This window comes from Neovison vison, chromosome 10 (assembly GCF_020171115.1).
Source record: "Neovison vison isolate M4711 chromosome 10, ASM_NN_V1, whole genome shotgun sequence".
NCBI classification, from domain to species: domain Eukaryota; kingdom Metazoa; phylum Chordata; class Mammalia; order Carnivora; family Mustelidae; genus Neogale; species Neogale vison.
Genome location: NC_058100.1, coordinates 4,432,554 through 4,447,358, shown reverse-complemented (window position 1 = coordinate 4,447,358; position 14,805 = coordinate 4,432,554). Strand labels below are relative to the sequence as shown.

At 48.0% G+C, this 14,805-nt stretch overlaps 1 pseudogene; it reads left to right on the top strand.

Moving 5' to 3' along the window:
• Positions 1–671: 671 nt before the first annotated feature.
• Positions 672–6,655, top strand: LOC122918880 (annotated as a pseudogene).
• The last annotated feature ends 8,150 nt before the right edge of the window (positions 6,656–14,805 follow it).

Sequence of the window (14,805 nt, the reverse complement as noted above, 5' to 3'; positions counted from 1 at the left end):
GGGTAAAATTAAGTGTCCACTGAGGCCCCTTCTTGCTGATGTTAATAGAGCCACGTCATCAGCCCTGGTTTTCCTTTATCCCAGCCTCCCGTGTGCCCAGACGTGGAGTCAGGCGTTAAGGCTGAAGTTAGGGCGCCTGGGTGGCTCAGTGGGTTAAGCCGCTGCCTTCGGCTCAGGTCATGATCTCAGGGTCCTGGGATCGAGTCCCGCATCGGGCTCTCTGCTCGGCGGGGAGCCTGCTTCCTCCTCTCTCTCTCTCTCTCTCTGCCTGCCTCTCTGCCTACTTGTGATCTCTCTCTCTGTCAAATAAATAAATTAAAAAAAAAATCTTTAAGGCTGAAGTTAGAAGGACAGAGGGCCAAATGGTACCTAAATCCTATGATGAAACTACCACAGGGGTCCTTCCATGAGAAAAAGGATGTAAACTATACAAAGGGTCCAAACAAAAATAAACATTTTTCTGTCAAAGGGAGTGGGGTAAGGAGAATTCTAGCCATGGGAAGGAGCTTAGGTCCCGCAGGAGGTGGTAGCCCAGCCTCTGCAGCACCTTTGCAGGCCAAAGAAGAGGGGTGGCTCAGTCCCAGATGTCAGAGACTGTCAGTGTGAAGTCGTGGGGAGAGGCAGGAGGTGCCACCCGGCAGGACACTTTCCTCTGGGGACTGAGAGCGGCCATGCTCACAAGAGTCCAGGCCAAGCCTGAGCCCAGTGTGAGCCTTAGCATGGGATGGGACACGACGTGTGCAGACCAGGTACTGAAAACCTCCCTGTGTCAGGCAGAAATAGTGGGCACGGGTCATGCTGAGAAGCCCCACGTGGCCTCCAGCCGGATGAGCGGACGAGGCCCCGTCTCCGAGGTCAGCCGGGGCCTGCAGGAGGGACGGCTGGCTGCCTCAGAAGGGGGGCTGGAGCGGGATGGAGATGGATTTGGAGTTCCAGGTGACAAAGCAGGTGGGATGCTAAGACTGTGATCCCCCCCCCCTCGCCCCCATGCTGTTCCCTATGCCCAGGTCGGACGTGCAAGCGTTGACAAAAAGAGCAAATGACTCCAGATTCTTAAAACGTCAACAGTAAGAGCAGCGATAACAACGCAAATACCCAGATTTCTGAGCCGTGGAGCCCCAGAAGCGTTGCTTTGATTTCTGAAGAGCTTTATCTGAGATCAGCGTCTTCTAGGCCCAGAGGCTGGATTTCCGCTGTGGTCACACACATGCACCTTGTCGTTTCTCCTGCACCGGGGGTGGTGGGGAGCTTGGGAGCCTTCTCCTCCAGTAAACGCAGACTCCTAGCTCGAGGTTCCCGGATGGCCTGGCTAAGCGGTGGGCTATGGGCCACCGCACCATCACCCCCAGGGCTGCTCATTCTGCGTGTACATTCATTGACTCCAACCTCCTGGATCCGACGTCCAGAGTCCGAGCACAGGAATCTGCGATTCGCAAGCTCAGTGGCCCAGTGTGTTTTGGGAGCCCTCACTTCAGTGTCTTCCTGGCAGCTCAGAGGTCTTATTTGGGGGACATGACTGGCTCCCAACAAGCTTACAGGCAGGCGGTCATCTTTAAAGAAGGGTCTAGAACATCTTGACTCAGGTTATCCCTTAGCCTGCCTCTGGTGCGCTCTCTGAGGACCCATTCAGGGAGACCCCCACTTCGCCACTCCCTTTCGTGCCCTCCGACAAGTGATCTTATAAATTCCTGCTCCCGGGATGACAACTGCTTAATCACACAGGCCAGACTGCAGCCCATCTTAAAAATGTCTTTGGAGGACGGCATGCTTCTTAGGCACCTTAGTCTGAAGTCCTTTATGTGTGTTTCTTTGTTCCATGACAATGCTATGTGGTAAATACTACTTTATGTTCCTCATTTAGCAGGTGAAGAAACTGCGGTCTGAAGAGGTTAATGTACTTGCCCAGAGACAGGGTTGAACCCAGGTGGTCTGCTGCGGGGGCAGGGCTTCGGGCAGCACGGGCTGATCCTCTGCACCAGGGCCTGTGGGGGAATGAGGATATGGGGTAGTGTGCTGCCTTTCTTGTGGGGAAGCCTCTCTGGAACGCCAAGCATCCAGGCTGTTGGCTACCATTTCTGGGGCCCTGGCAATCTCCCTGGCTTTCGTTTTGTTGTTGCATGTGTAGGAGACTGGCTTTTGCCTACAATTCCTGCTCCGTCTCAGCATCAACACAGACATTAGGCAGAGTGTGCCTGTAACACCTTGTCAAAGTTCTTCCTTGACTAGGAAATCCCACCTTCTCGGCTGCCTTGTGTGCGGGTAGACGCAATCTCACATGCTTCTGGGAAGCATTTACCCAGGGTGTGCAAGCGCAGGGAAAATCCTCAAGGCCAGTGATTCTCAACTGGAGATGCTTGTGTTGTAATGACCTCGTAGCTTTGAACCGACCAGCTGCCCAGGTCACATGGCAGTCGGTGACAGCCGATGGTCTGGTGGTGACAAAGCTCCTTCGGGGACAGTTACGTGAGCCAGTCTCTGCCAGTGGGGGCCGGGGAGCCCCCATTGCAGGCTGAGCAGTAGCTTCAGGAAGACAGCTGTTGTTTCAGACTGATTGTGTGGCTCTTTCTGCCTGATGTGTCCCTTGCTTCCTCTTTCCTTCCCCTTTTCCAGGGGCTCCTGTTTGAACTGAGAGAGCACACCAGCTGCGTTATTTAGGCCCTGGAGTCTGGCATTGGGCTGCTCCAGGATTAAATGAAAGGGTAGCCCTGTGTTTACCATCCCACAAATTTTTATCTATTCAGTAGACTTGCTCCGTGGTAACCAACATTCTTTCTGTCTTAGGATGCTCTTCTTTTCCTGCACCTGGAACTTTGGAAGCCTGCAGTCTGAGGTGTCTGTCTTACCCACTGGGGCTTGGAATCAGGGAGAAAGCAAAGTGCCAAGGTGTGGGGAAAGGCTGAAGTCCTTCAGGACTTTTATTGGAGCACGGTGAACTGTAGGAGAAAGCGAGCAGAGAGCTTCCGAGCAACACATCTGAGGCCAGAGTGTGGACTTACCACGCCCCTCCCCTGATGAGTTTCATGGCCGCGGTCACCCCGGGAGCGAGCGGTCACTGCACTGTCCAGGCAGGTTACGAGAACAGGAGCCAACTGTGACGCACTCACTGTGGAGGGCTTTGAGTCCCTCTTCCTTGTTCTTTCTCTTCTCCTTCATTGCCTTAGCCCACCCTCTCCCTACCTCCACGTCTCCCTTTCTCGTTCTCTTTCAGTGTCAAGCCTTGTTCACAACATCCATTTGGGAGATCTTCCTGACATGCTGGGCTCCTTGAAATCCCTGTGTTCCTATAGAATCCACCCATCCTACCGGTACCTGCATTCTTGAGACTCACCTGGGGCCCAATGCTAACAAGAAGGCAGACTGAGCACAGTGCAAACACTTCTTCCTTCTGTATCCCAATCTTTTGCCTATTATATGTATTTTTCTGTTTAAATCTATCTATAATTGAATAAATGGCTAGAATAATGAAGTAATCACTTTAAGCCAACCTTACATTTAAAAAATAAGATGCAAAAGGTTTCAGAGAGGGGTGCCTAGGTGGCTCGGTGGGTTAAAGCCTCTGCCTTCAGCTCAGGTCATGATCTCAGGGTCCTGGGATCAAGCCCCGCATCGGGCTCTCTGCTCGGCAGGGAGCCTGCTTCCTCCTCTCTCTCTGCCTACTTGTGATCTCTCTCTCTGTCAAATAAATAAATAAAATCTTTAAAAAAAAAGGTTTGAAAGCAAATTTAAGTGCACATCTTTTTTTTTTTTTTAAAGATCTTATTTATTTATTTGACAGACAGAGATCACAAATAGGCAGAGAAGCAGGCAGAGGGAGAGGGGAAAGCTGGCTCCCCGCCGATCAGAGAGCCTGACGCTGGGCTCAATCCCAGGACCCAGAGACCACACCCAAGCCAAAGGCAGAGGCCCAACCCACTGAGCCACCCAGGCGCCCCTCCAATATCTCTTAATTGTATGAAAATGCTTTGAAATATTGTACAGGTCAGAAAGCATGACTCATACAGCACAGTTAGTGTAAAACAGACATTTAGCTATCAGGACTGTGCACATCTTTTTTTAAAGAAAATATTTTATTTATTTATTTGAAAGAGAGAGAGAGAGAAAGCACTAGCAGGGGGAGGGGTAAGGGGAGAGAGAGAAGCAGACTCCCCAGCGGGGCTCGATCCCAGGACCCTGGAACCATGACCCCAGCTGAAAGCAGACGCTCAACTGACTGACCTACCCAGGTGCGTCTTAACTGTGCATCATTAAAAAAAAACAAAAAAAGAAAAAATCCCAAACTTTTCCAGAAATGTACTTACCATTTGTAATAGTCCTATTACTTTGTAATTTAAAATATGCTACCCACATGATGCTTCTTCTAGTTGACTGAGAAATAACCTTTATTACCAATTTTCATTGGTTGTCCATGGGAAAAGTCATGATGAGACCATCATGAGTTAGCTCGAGATCCTTTTCACGTGAAAGTGTCATGTTTTATGTAGATGTGCGTGTGCCGTGAAGCACAGAATCGGGATGTCAGACTGAGCTTGTTCTCCGTTCTAGGTATTCTGGGAATAAAGCAGAGTCTGACTGTGTGTCCTGTTGATGAAATGAAAACAGTAGCTTTTGGAGCCTCGAGGACTATTGATCTCCACCCTCCCTTTCCTTGCTTCTTAATCAAATGTACACACACGCACACTTCACTAACCCTAACCTTCAGAAATGTTAATGAGGGGAAAAGCCCCCCATAATTTTTTTACTATGATAAGAAAACTTATTGTTTGGGGGTATTCCTTAAACATTTTTTCCCCAGGCAATTTACTTCTTTAAAAAAAATAGTGTACAGACAAATTTATGTTATTTTTTCTCTTATAGGCTCATAAGCATTTTTACCAGTTGTAGCGTAAAGTTCGCAGCCTGCCTCGTGAGTGGCTGTCCGTTCTGTGCGGTGGATGCAGAGACGGGACGGTGTTCTGCAACACGCCCCGATTTTCTGATTTCACTCTTCTGAGTCACGTCGTGGTTGTCCCTGTGAGGAAAACCTCCTCTGCAGACACCCCCCCACCACCGCCTGCCCCAAGCCACTGCTGGTATTTCAGGACATTTACCGAGACTGGATTTCGGGATGGGACTGTTGCGATTGGCCAAGCACGGCCGCACGAGGCTGTTGGAGCACCAGCAGGCACGACACTGTGGAGTCTCTAATAAATAACCCGCATCGATCCCTCATTTTGTGATTTATCTTTTTTTTTTTTCCTCTTTGAGCTCTGATTCATGGCTCCACGGGGTGACTTTGGAAAATCATTTACCCGTCAGCCACAGCACGCTGACCATGGCCTATAAAAGGTCAAGAGGGAACAGACCCAAGGTGGGATCTCAGCCGCTCGTCCTCTTTCCAGGACGGTAGCCCAGATTCCACACACAGTGACCCCAGGGAGGAAACACGGATAAGTTGTTGCTGTGTCTCCCGGTCATCGTTAACCTCCCTGGCGCGTTCTTCCAAGGCAGTAGGTGCTTTGCTTCAGAGGGTCGCTGAGCTCTTGTCTCTGGACTGCATGGTGCAAAGCCATGGGAGAAGGGCCAGCATGGGTGAGGGGTGGTGGTCTGGGGAAGCGGGCAGTCTGGCTTGGTGAGAGAAGACGTCTTCCTGGCCTGATAAGCTATTAAAAAAGAGACCACTGGCCCCCATGGAATGACTTGGGTGACTTAACCCCTAAGCTGGCTGTGGGGGCCAGCGCCCCTGCCCTCCCACCCTGGAGGGTACTCTTTAACCGGTCAGTCTGGATTTGCCTGCTCTGCGCTGGTGAGGTTGTGGGCCTGAGAGCGGGCCTCCCTTTCCCCATAGGAAGGTGATTGCCTGAGATAATCTGCTCTTTGCAAGAAACATTTTCTTCTGGAACTTTTTGCATACTACGCTGCTCCTCAGAGCTCCTTATCTGCTAGATGGAGTGCTGCCCAATTCATGAGTTACTGACTAATGCCAAGTAGATCCTTCAATGTACTCATGTGAATTTTGTTTTTTAACATAACTCAGTGGCTGATACTTTCTTTCTCTGTTTTCTCTCCTGCAGACACATGCAGAAAGGCCTTTGTGTTCCCCACAGAATCAGATAATTCCTTGGTGACCTTATCTGTTCCGGTATAGAAGCCACCGAAGGTTTTCACCCTGTGCCTGCAAGTCTACACTGCCTTGTCCACCCCTACAGCCTCTCCTCATATGCCAGCAGGGCACAGCACACTGAGATCCTCCTCTTCAGGGAAAAGCCTGGCTTGTACAGCGTGTCCATGGGGGGATCTGACACCTACGTCAGGGTTCCTGAGACTTTATACACACCCAGGCACTTCTGTGTTACCTGGGAGTCCCGAACAGGGATTACAGAGCTCTAGGTGGATGGAAGCCCATGGTGAGGATGAGTCTGAGGAAGGGATACACGGTGGGTCAGAAGCAAGCATCATCCTAGGGCAGGAGCAGGATTCATTCAGTGGGGGCTTTGATAAGACCCAGGTCTTGGTGGGAGAGGTTGGAGATGGGAACATGTGGGACTTTGTGCTGCCCCCAGAGGAGATCAGAGCTGTCACCACCGGTGGGGTCTCCACCCCTAACTTCCTGAACTGGCAGGAACTCAAGTATGAAACACGAGGTGAAGTGTTCCTCAAGGACCAGCTGTGGTCCTGAGGCCCTTTTGTCTGTGCTGAAGTTGCCTCCTTTGGACGGGGGGCAGCGGTCCCACTTACATTGCCCTGTCTCTTGCTCTCAGGTGTTGCTGTCCTACACACATGGCTCTGGCAGAGGGACCATATTTCCCTTTGCCTTCTCAACCTGTTTTCCTCAGCACAAGGGACAGCACAGAGAAGAGGGGCTTTTTGTAGAATTACCAGGACACACCCAAGGCCAGTTAAATCTGATTTTGGGAGTGGAAACCTAGCATCACAGGGATTGCAGTGTTTGGTCAAGGTGGGGAGCTATGCATTTTCAGTATGTCTAGGAGCAAGTGAGCCAACTTTTCTTTTCTTTCCCTCCTGGAAGACCGCCTGTGTTTACCAGCAGCCCCACTAACATCTACTTTTCCCTTTAAAGGCAAACCCACCCCCTCTGACTGTGCTTTAATGAATCAGCTGCATAACCCAGGAGGAGAGTTTTTCCAGCATTCTGACCCCACTCATCCACTAGGATGTGGCCATTATATATTCGAATGATCTTTAATTCTTTAATCCTGTCAATTTGAAGATTTAAAAATCTAAAAAGAAATGTTTTGCTGTTGTTCCTGCTTCGTGGGTTTTCTTTTTTCCTCAGGACCTCCAGTTTTCATTGTGTGATGTTTCCATTACTTCTCCTTACCTGTGTGCCTTATCCTTATCATGTGAGCTCTCACTTTTTTAAGCCTTTCTTCTGCACCATGCATTCATTTTCCTGTTTGGCATACTGGGATCCTTCCTATTTCCAGTGCCTCTGGAAATCCCACAGCACATTCTGAGTCTGTCTGGAATTCCTTCTTGGACTTGCACATTCCTTCAACACTCATGTTTCATCCAGTCTCTGTTTCCCTCAGTTTGCTTGAGAGCTTCATGCTGTGTCAGATTTTCTCAATGTTCCCGTCATTAATCTTTTTGAAATAAATCTTTCACATGCCTTAAGTACTGTTATTTCATGTCTTAGTACTTTCCTGTCATCCTGCTGCTCAAGGCTAGAGTGGGGGTGAGTTCTTGAGCCCCTGCCTGCTGACCCAGCCACAGTTAGACCCTTACAATGTCAGCCAGCTGCCTGGGGACTCCTTTTCATAGGAGGAGATCCCAGTCCTGCAGCGACCGCCCTGACAGCCTGCAGCTCCCCATCCAAGGGACCACCACCTCCCCCTAGTTTCCACCAATCATCCCCCGACTCTCATAGGTATGCCTATTCAGTCATCTGTGTCTCTGTTTCTCCATTGGTGTAGTAAGGAATGTTGGAGAGGACATAATAGCAGCTTGATCAAGCAAGACCAGGTCTTCTTTGTGAGAGGGTCCCAGGCAGGGGAAGCTTCCATCTGACTCTGACAGGCTCCTCCTTTTGGGAAGAGGAGGGACTTGTCCTGGTGTCTCTCCCAAGTCTGACATCTGCTAGTTCACAGTTCAGGGTCAAGTGTCCTATGCATTGTCAGCTCTCGCTGGGGCTCTGGGACCCATCCTTCTCCACCAGGTGGGAGGTCAATGGAGGTTCTCCTTGCTTGGATCTGGGGGAGGGAGGTTTTAGGAAGGGAGGTTTTCTTACCTTGGATCCCGGCGGCATTCTTGGCCCACCACAAGGCTGGTGCTGTGATCCTTATTTAAGTCCCATTTCTATTCCTCAGTTCCTTTAGAATGTGCAGGAGAGGAGATGAGGCTGTCCCCCCAGAGCTCTAAATGCTGCAAGGAGAGAAGGAAGCTCCTTCATCAGGAGGCCTGTACTTTCTTCACGTATGGCAGAAGGAAGCTGGGCTGGCAGGACTCCAGGCCTGTTGGAGCAGTAGCAGAATGGCAGGTTGCCTGTCACAGGGGATGGGGCTCACACCTGGAGCTGGCGCAGGCTTGCCCAAGAGTTCCAGCTCTGGAAATCGAGATGTCCCTCAGGGGTTGGGGCAGGTTCACCTCAAAACGAATGGAGTCCCGGTGCCTGGAATCTTTGGACTTTGCAGTGTGAGTGCCAAGCACTGAAAGAACTAGGTCCTGTTCCTCTCAATACGCTTTCCTTGTGTGCAGGTCAAAGATGGACTCTTGAGGGTCTAATCTATGCATCCATATGGCCCGTTGCAGTTCCTCAGAGGCCCCGCCCCTTTTACCAGGGTTTAAGACAGCAGATCGCCTGATCCCGGACCCCGGCTCCATTCTTCAGGGGCAGGTAACCCCGGACGAGTTATTTAAAATGCTGTGTATCCTCCCAATTTCTTCATTTTTAAAATGGGACTAATGCTCCTGACCGGCTCAGTTGGTTAAGCATCCAGCTCTGGATTTCAGCTCAGGTTATGATCTCAGGGTCAGGAGATCGAGCCCGATGTCATGCTCTGCATTCAGCAGGGAGTCTGCTTGAGATTCTCTCTCTCCCTCTCCCTCGGCTCTTCCCCCTAAAATAAATAAATAAATATACAAACAAATAAATAAACAAATAAATAAATAAAATCAATCTTCACAGAAAATAAAATGGGGACAATGTAGGCCCCCCTTTGCTGGTCCATAGTGAGTGCTCAAGGCATGTTATCTATGATTTGCTCATTTTATCTATGATTTGCTAATTGCTAATTTTATCTATGTTTTGCTAATAGTCACGATGGTGGATTTCAAAGACACAGACTCTGGATCAGAGGCCCAGTAGGTTGAAGGGATGCAGCAGTTAATAGATACAGAAGAAGGGGGTCTCCAGCCCCGAGGATGATCTGTCTTCTTGCCATGGAGAAAAACATCAGGGATACGATTACAGATTTATGGGATAAGGGGGCACATTTGGAAGATCTCTCCCTGGGACACTGTGGTTTCAGGAAACAGGTTCACTCAGAGGCAGAGTGAAGAGACACGGAGAGGAGAAGAGGCTTCCATATTTGGCAGAAAACTCTTGCTTTGACTTTTAGGGAGACATTGGAAACTCAGGGAGGAGGAAGTCAACCTAAAAGGACAGGCTCTATGCTACAGTGAACCACCAGGAGATGGGAAAGGTGAGGGGGTTTTGTGGCCCATCTGCATGGGGTCACAGGACAGGAGGCCAGGTGCAGGGGGCAGCTGGCCTTGAAGGGCAGAGGGGCCACCAAGGAGGGGGTTGTCACAGGGAGCAGCACAACCACAAGCTTCTGGGGCAAAGAGGTGGGAAAGCGGGTGTCTTTGTCACTGAATAACTTGTCACTGTGGGTCTAAAAACTCTAATCTGAGGACAGGCGTGGCTGGGGTGGTGCTGGGCTGGAGGACACAGGGGTCCCCACTGGACCCTAGAGAAAAAGCACTAACTACAGAGCTGCCGACCCTTTGCTGAGAGGTAAGGCTCAAACAGGAAGCATCTCCACAGAGGCTTCCCTGTTGCCATTAAGCAGAGAGAAGGATCTTCCCAGACGTAAAGGAGAGCCACCCCCTTCTTCTGAACGGCCTGCACAGGGTCCCCAACCCCCTAGAATTCCCTGGAACACACTCTCTGGCTCTCAGGGCCCTGTGTATTCTGACTTGTTCCCCTCTGTCCTGTTACCTCCTGCCAGTTTGCCTGTTCATTTCCGCCACAAACAGGTGCCCAAATGTCTGTGGCATGGTAGGCACTCGCTTCCGATGCATGGGATAAGCAGGAAAGCCACAGAAACAAGAGCAACAGAACCATACAGACGTGGTCTCAGTCACCTAGGACTTAGATTCCAGCAAATTTACACACATGTGATGTGTTTCCATGAGGAGCTGGCGTGTGCTCTTTCTCTAGATCCTCACATGGCAGGTTCCGTATCATTTGTTTTCTTGATCTATTCTTAGTTTCTGAGCAGGTATCACTACCTGAAAAAAGACTGGGAGTGTGGGTTTCCTTATTGTCCCCTCTTCCATTGGATTGAAAATTCCGTGAAAGCAGTGACATTATTGCCTGTTGTATTCCCAGTTTTTAGTGTGGCTCATAGTACGTTCTCAATAAATATTTGATGAGTTAATTAATTCTAGAGAAGGCAGCAGCGGGGAAGAAATGGTTCTTTTGCAGCGGAGGATGGAGAGATGCATGAAGAGTGGGTTGTTGTGAGCCCGTAATTTGGCTCACAGGATGGTCTGCTGTGTGTGACCTCAACTTGCTCCTTACAGAAGGGAGGGAGTGGCCAGAGTCCGCACTGGATTCTGCATGATGCTTCTGGAAATAAAGCAGGTAGGGAAATGGAAATTAAAAAAAATATTAAGAATAAAAGTTAGAGTAGGCACTTAGGTTTTAACAGGAGACCTGGAGGTCTGCAGCAGGGACGTCCTGGCCAGTCATTACGAAGGTCAGAGGCCTGTCCTGGCAGCCCTCCACAAGAAGCAGGGTCAAACCAGACGGGCCCAAGGTGGCAGATGCCATGACTGGAAACCCCTGACCAAATAAGGAAGAAAAAGTTTGAAACCCTGCTTCCCACCCCAAGTGATAAATACTCTGTCCCCTAGGTAAGAACTGTCAATAAAAGATAGAAAACCGAACGGCCAGGGCATGCGGGTCTCTCTCTCTCTCTCTCAGCTGCTTTCTGATCTCAAGAATATACTTTTGCCTTTAATAAACTTGCCTGCTTGTGGAACTTGACCATTGTGCTGTGTGTCTGTCCTTGAATTCATTCTCCTGACAAGACTGAGAACCTTCTGTGACTTTTTGGGGTCTGGCTGGGTCAAGGCTCCAGGGTGTGGGGTTTCCCTGGTTCAGCCAGCAACATGAGTAGGGCAGATAAAGGTTTGAAAAGTACAGTTATCCTGATGTGCACTGAGTAATGCGTGGAACTGTTGAATCATTGTATCACACACCTAAAACTAGTAACACTCTATGTTAACAATACTTCCACAAAAGCAAGAGAAAAAAATTATAAGAATAAGTCTGGCAGGGGCGCCTGGGTGGCTCAGTGGGTTAGGCCTCTGCCTTCGGCTCAGGTCGTGATCTCAGGGTCCTGGGATCAAGCCACACGTCAGGCTCTCTGCTCAGAGGAGAGTCTGCTTCTCCCTCTCCTTCTGCCTGCCTTTCTGCATGCTTGTGATCTCTCTGTCAAATAAATAAATAAAATATTTAAAACAAACAAACCAAATACCGAATAAGTCGGGCAGACAGTAGGGGGATAAAGTAGCTTCAGGAGAAACCGGCCTATTGCAGATTTGCCAAGTGCAGACCGTTACAAATCTCTCAATTTTTCAGAGGCAGAAGTATTTCAAATGCTAATCACCGCAGTAAGAGGCAGGACACAGACTGGTGAATTTCCCCCACAGACATTGCCGAACGATGAACTTCTTGACATATTGAACTTCTTGATTTCTCCCAAATGTGTGTGTGTGTGTGTGTGTGTGTGTGTCTAAGACTAGTGCTTACTCATTAATGCTGAAATTTGGCTAGTCTCTTTCGTTTTTAGATCAAAGTATGAAGGGGAACAGAATATACTGCCTCAAAGCATGCCTGTTTGGCTTATTGACTATTTTGAGCTGGTTGTTTTTAAGAAACTGCGAACATAGGAGACACTCTGAAAACGGGATAGAAGTGATCCTGTGGTAAGAGATGTTTGCATTTATGAGGGGAATCTCCATTCCTAAGGGTGTCTACCTTTGTGTACCAGGAGGATGGGTACGATTCAATCTCTAGACTCTCTTATCAGTGGAGAAGGTCAGGATGATATAAATGTGAAGGATAACATTCTTCTTCTTCTTCTTCTTCTTTTTTTTTTAAAGATTTTATTCATTTATTTGACAGAGATCACAAGTAGGCAGAGAGGCAGGCGGAGAGAGGGGGAAGCAGGCTTCCTACTGAGCAGAGAGCCCGATGCAGGGCTTGATCCTAGGATGCTGGGACCATGACCCGAGCCGAAGGCAGAGGCTTAATCCACGGAGCCACCCAGGCGCCCCGGATAACGTCATTCTTGTTCCTGCACTTTTCCTGGGGACTCCCTAGCCCCAAGGTCTGCCTTTGTCTTCAGCTGGACTAGGTATTGAGGCCATTTTGGAGAGTTTCTCAGTTTTCCTGGGTGTCTCCCACATAGAAAGAACACGTTATTAAGTTTCTGTCTGTTTTTTCTCCTGTTAATCTGTACGGGGGCTGGGGGGCGGGTCTCAGCCAAGAACCTAGGAGGGTAGAGAGGAAATTATTTTGCCTCCTCTACAATTACATACACATAAAAAAAAGCACAAGTCACAAGTGTATCTCTTGATAAAATTCCCCAAGGTGGAGAATTCCCGCATCAGTATGGATTGTATATTATTTATGGTTCCTTTCTACTGTATCGTACTTTCTGCTGAATGAGAATCATCATTGTCCATCCATTTCTCGTTCCTAAGTTCAAAGGGAAAGTTTTCGATAATTTGTGGTGAAGTATGATGTTTGCCCCATGTTTATTTATTTATTTATTTTTAAAAAGTATCCGTATATCTTTTTATGGTAAAAGAGAAAGTTCAGCCTTGCAAAGGGGCCTTTGTAAGGGTAATAGTCTTGGGCCTGTTCTAATATTTTTCTGCACAAGCTCCCATCCCTTTGGCACTGTCCACTACTCTGACAGGTAATATGTAATTTGGTGGAAGGATAAGACCCCTTGCTCTGGCTTACTCTTCCGTTGGTGAGCTTGCAAGTGGGAATGGGGTAGAACCCAGAGTAAAGAGCTTTCAGTATTTGTAAGATGGTCTCATTTTCTGTTCATTCCACCCACCAGGTGACCCTGTCCTTTAGCTCCCCCTGCCCATGTAGCCTAAGTATTACTGTTCTCTAGATGCCCTCTCTTATGGCTGCTTCTTCCCCAGGTAAGACCAGGGGAGGAGGGTGTGGAAGGGAAAGCTGGGTCATTGGCCTGACCGTGTGCACTTCCTGCCTTCAGCTCTTTGCCTCTGGTGTGAAACCACTGGTAGTGGCTGCAGCTGGTAACTCGGGGGCCAATCATCCTCTTGGCCAATGTGGGAAAGAGAACTAGAAGGCCCAAGTGGAGAGCACTCCCCCAGTCGTGGGGCCTGGCTCCCTTTCTCTGGAATCTTCTTTCCTTTCCCAGTGGGGCTTAGTCACCTTGTCTTCCCAAGCTCTTCTCCCACTTGTCCAGGAATCCAGCGGCCCCCCTCTCATTCTGGTGGCTTCTCCAGAGTTTGGGTCAAGGGAGGGAGCCACAAGTCCATGCTAGTTTGTCATATTCTATAGAACTGTCAATGTCTGGAGGAGGAAACTCAATAGAGAGATCACAAGATCTATATGAAGGCAAGAAGAGTGTTATTGAAGGATAAGACATGAGTAAATTGAAGAGGTGTGTCATATTCCTAGATAGGGAGACTTTTTATGATAAAAATCTCAATCATTCCAAGGATGTCAATCATTCCTAAAGTAATATGTAAATTTAATTTAATTTAAATAAAATTCCAGCTTATTTTAATCAAAGAAAATAAATCTGAAATTGACCTTGAAGAATAAATGTGTGTTAAATGGCAAGAAAGTTATGAAAAAGAAAAAATTAGGGGAACTTCTTTTTTTTAATAGAGAGCAGAGCTTACTATCTCTAAAGCCACTAGAATAAAATCAATTTGGATAGGCTCTGACAATAGACCAGTGGAACACAAATAAGAACTCAGAGACAGATCAAGGTATATACAGAGAACTGCAACACATTTTAATGGAGGGAAGGTATTTCAGGCAATAATTAGTGTTGGAACTGCTGTCTATCCATTTGAATAAAATAAAGCTAAATCCTACTTTGTATAATACATAAAACTAAAAATTTGAAGGGTTAAATCTTTATATGTAAAACAACAAAACACCAAAACATATTAAAAATTTAGGAAAATATGTGTAAAATCTCAAGGTGATGGAAACTTTTCTGAATCAAGTAGGAAACCCATGGCTAGTATAAAAGCCTACGAGGTCAAAGTCAACATAAACAACAATACCAAATGACAAACTGGGAGAATATTCTCTCTCCCCTCTGTGTGTGTGTGTGTGTGTGTGTGTGTGTATCAGAGGGGGTAGTATCTTTAATACACTAAAACGGCTTACTAATACATAAGAAAATAAATGTCCAGTGGTTACATGTGGCAGGAGAGTCATAGGACATATATTGTAGATGGCCAGGAAAGATCTGAAATGACACTCAATCTTACTTGTAATCCAAGAAATGCAATTTAAAGACAACAAATTATTGAACACTACATCTGAAACTAATGATGTACTATATGTTG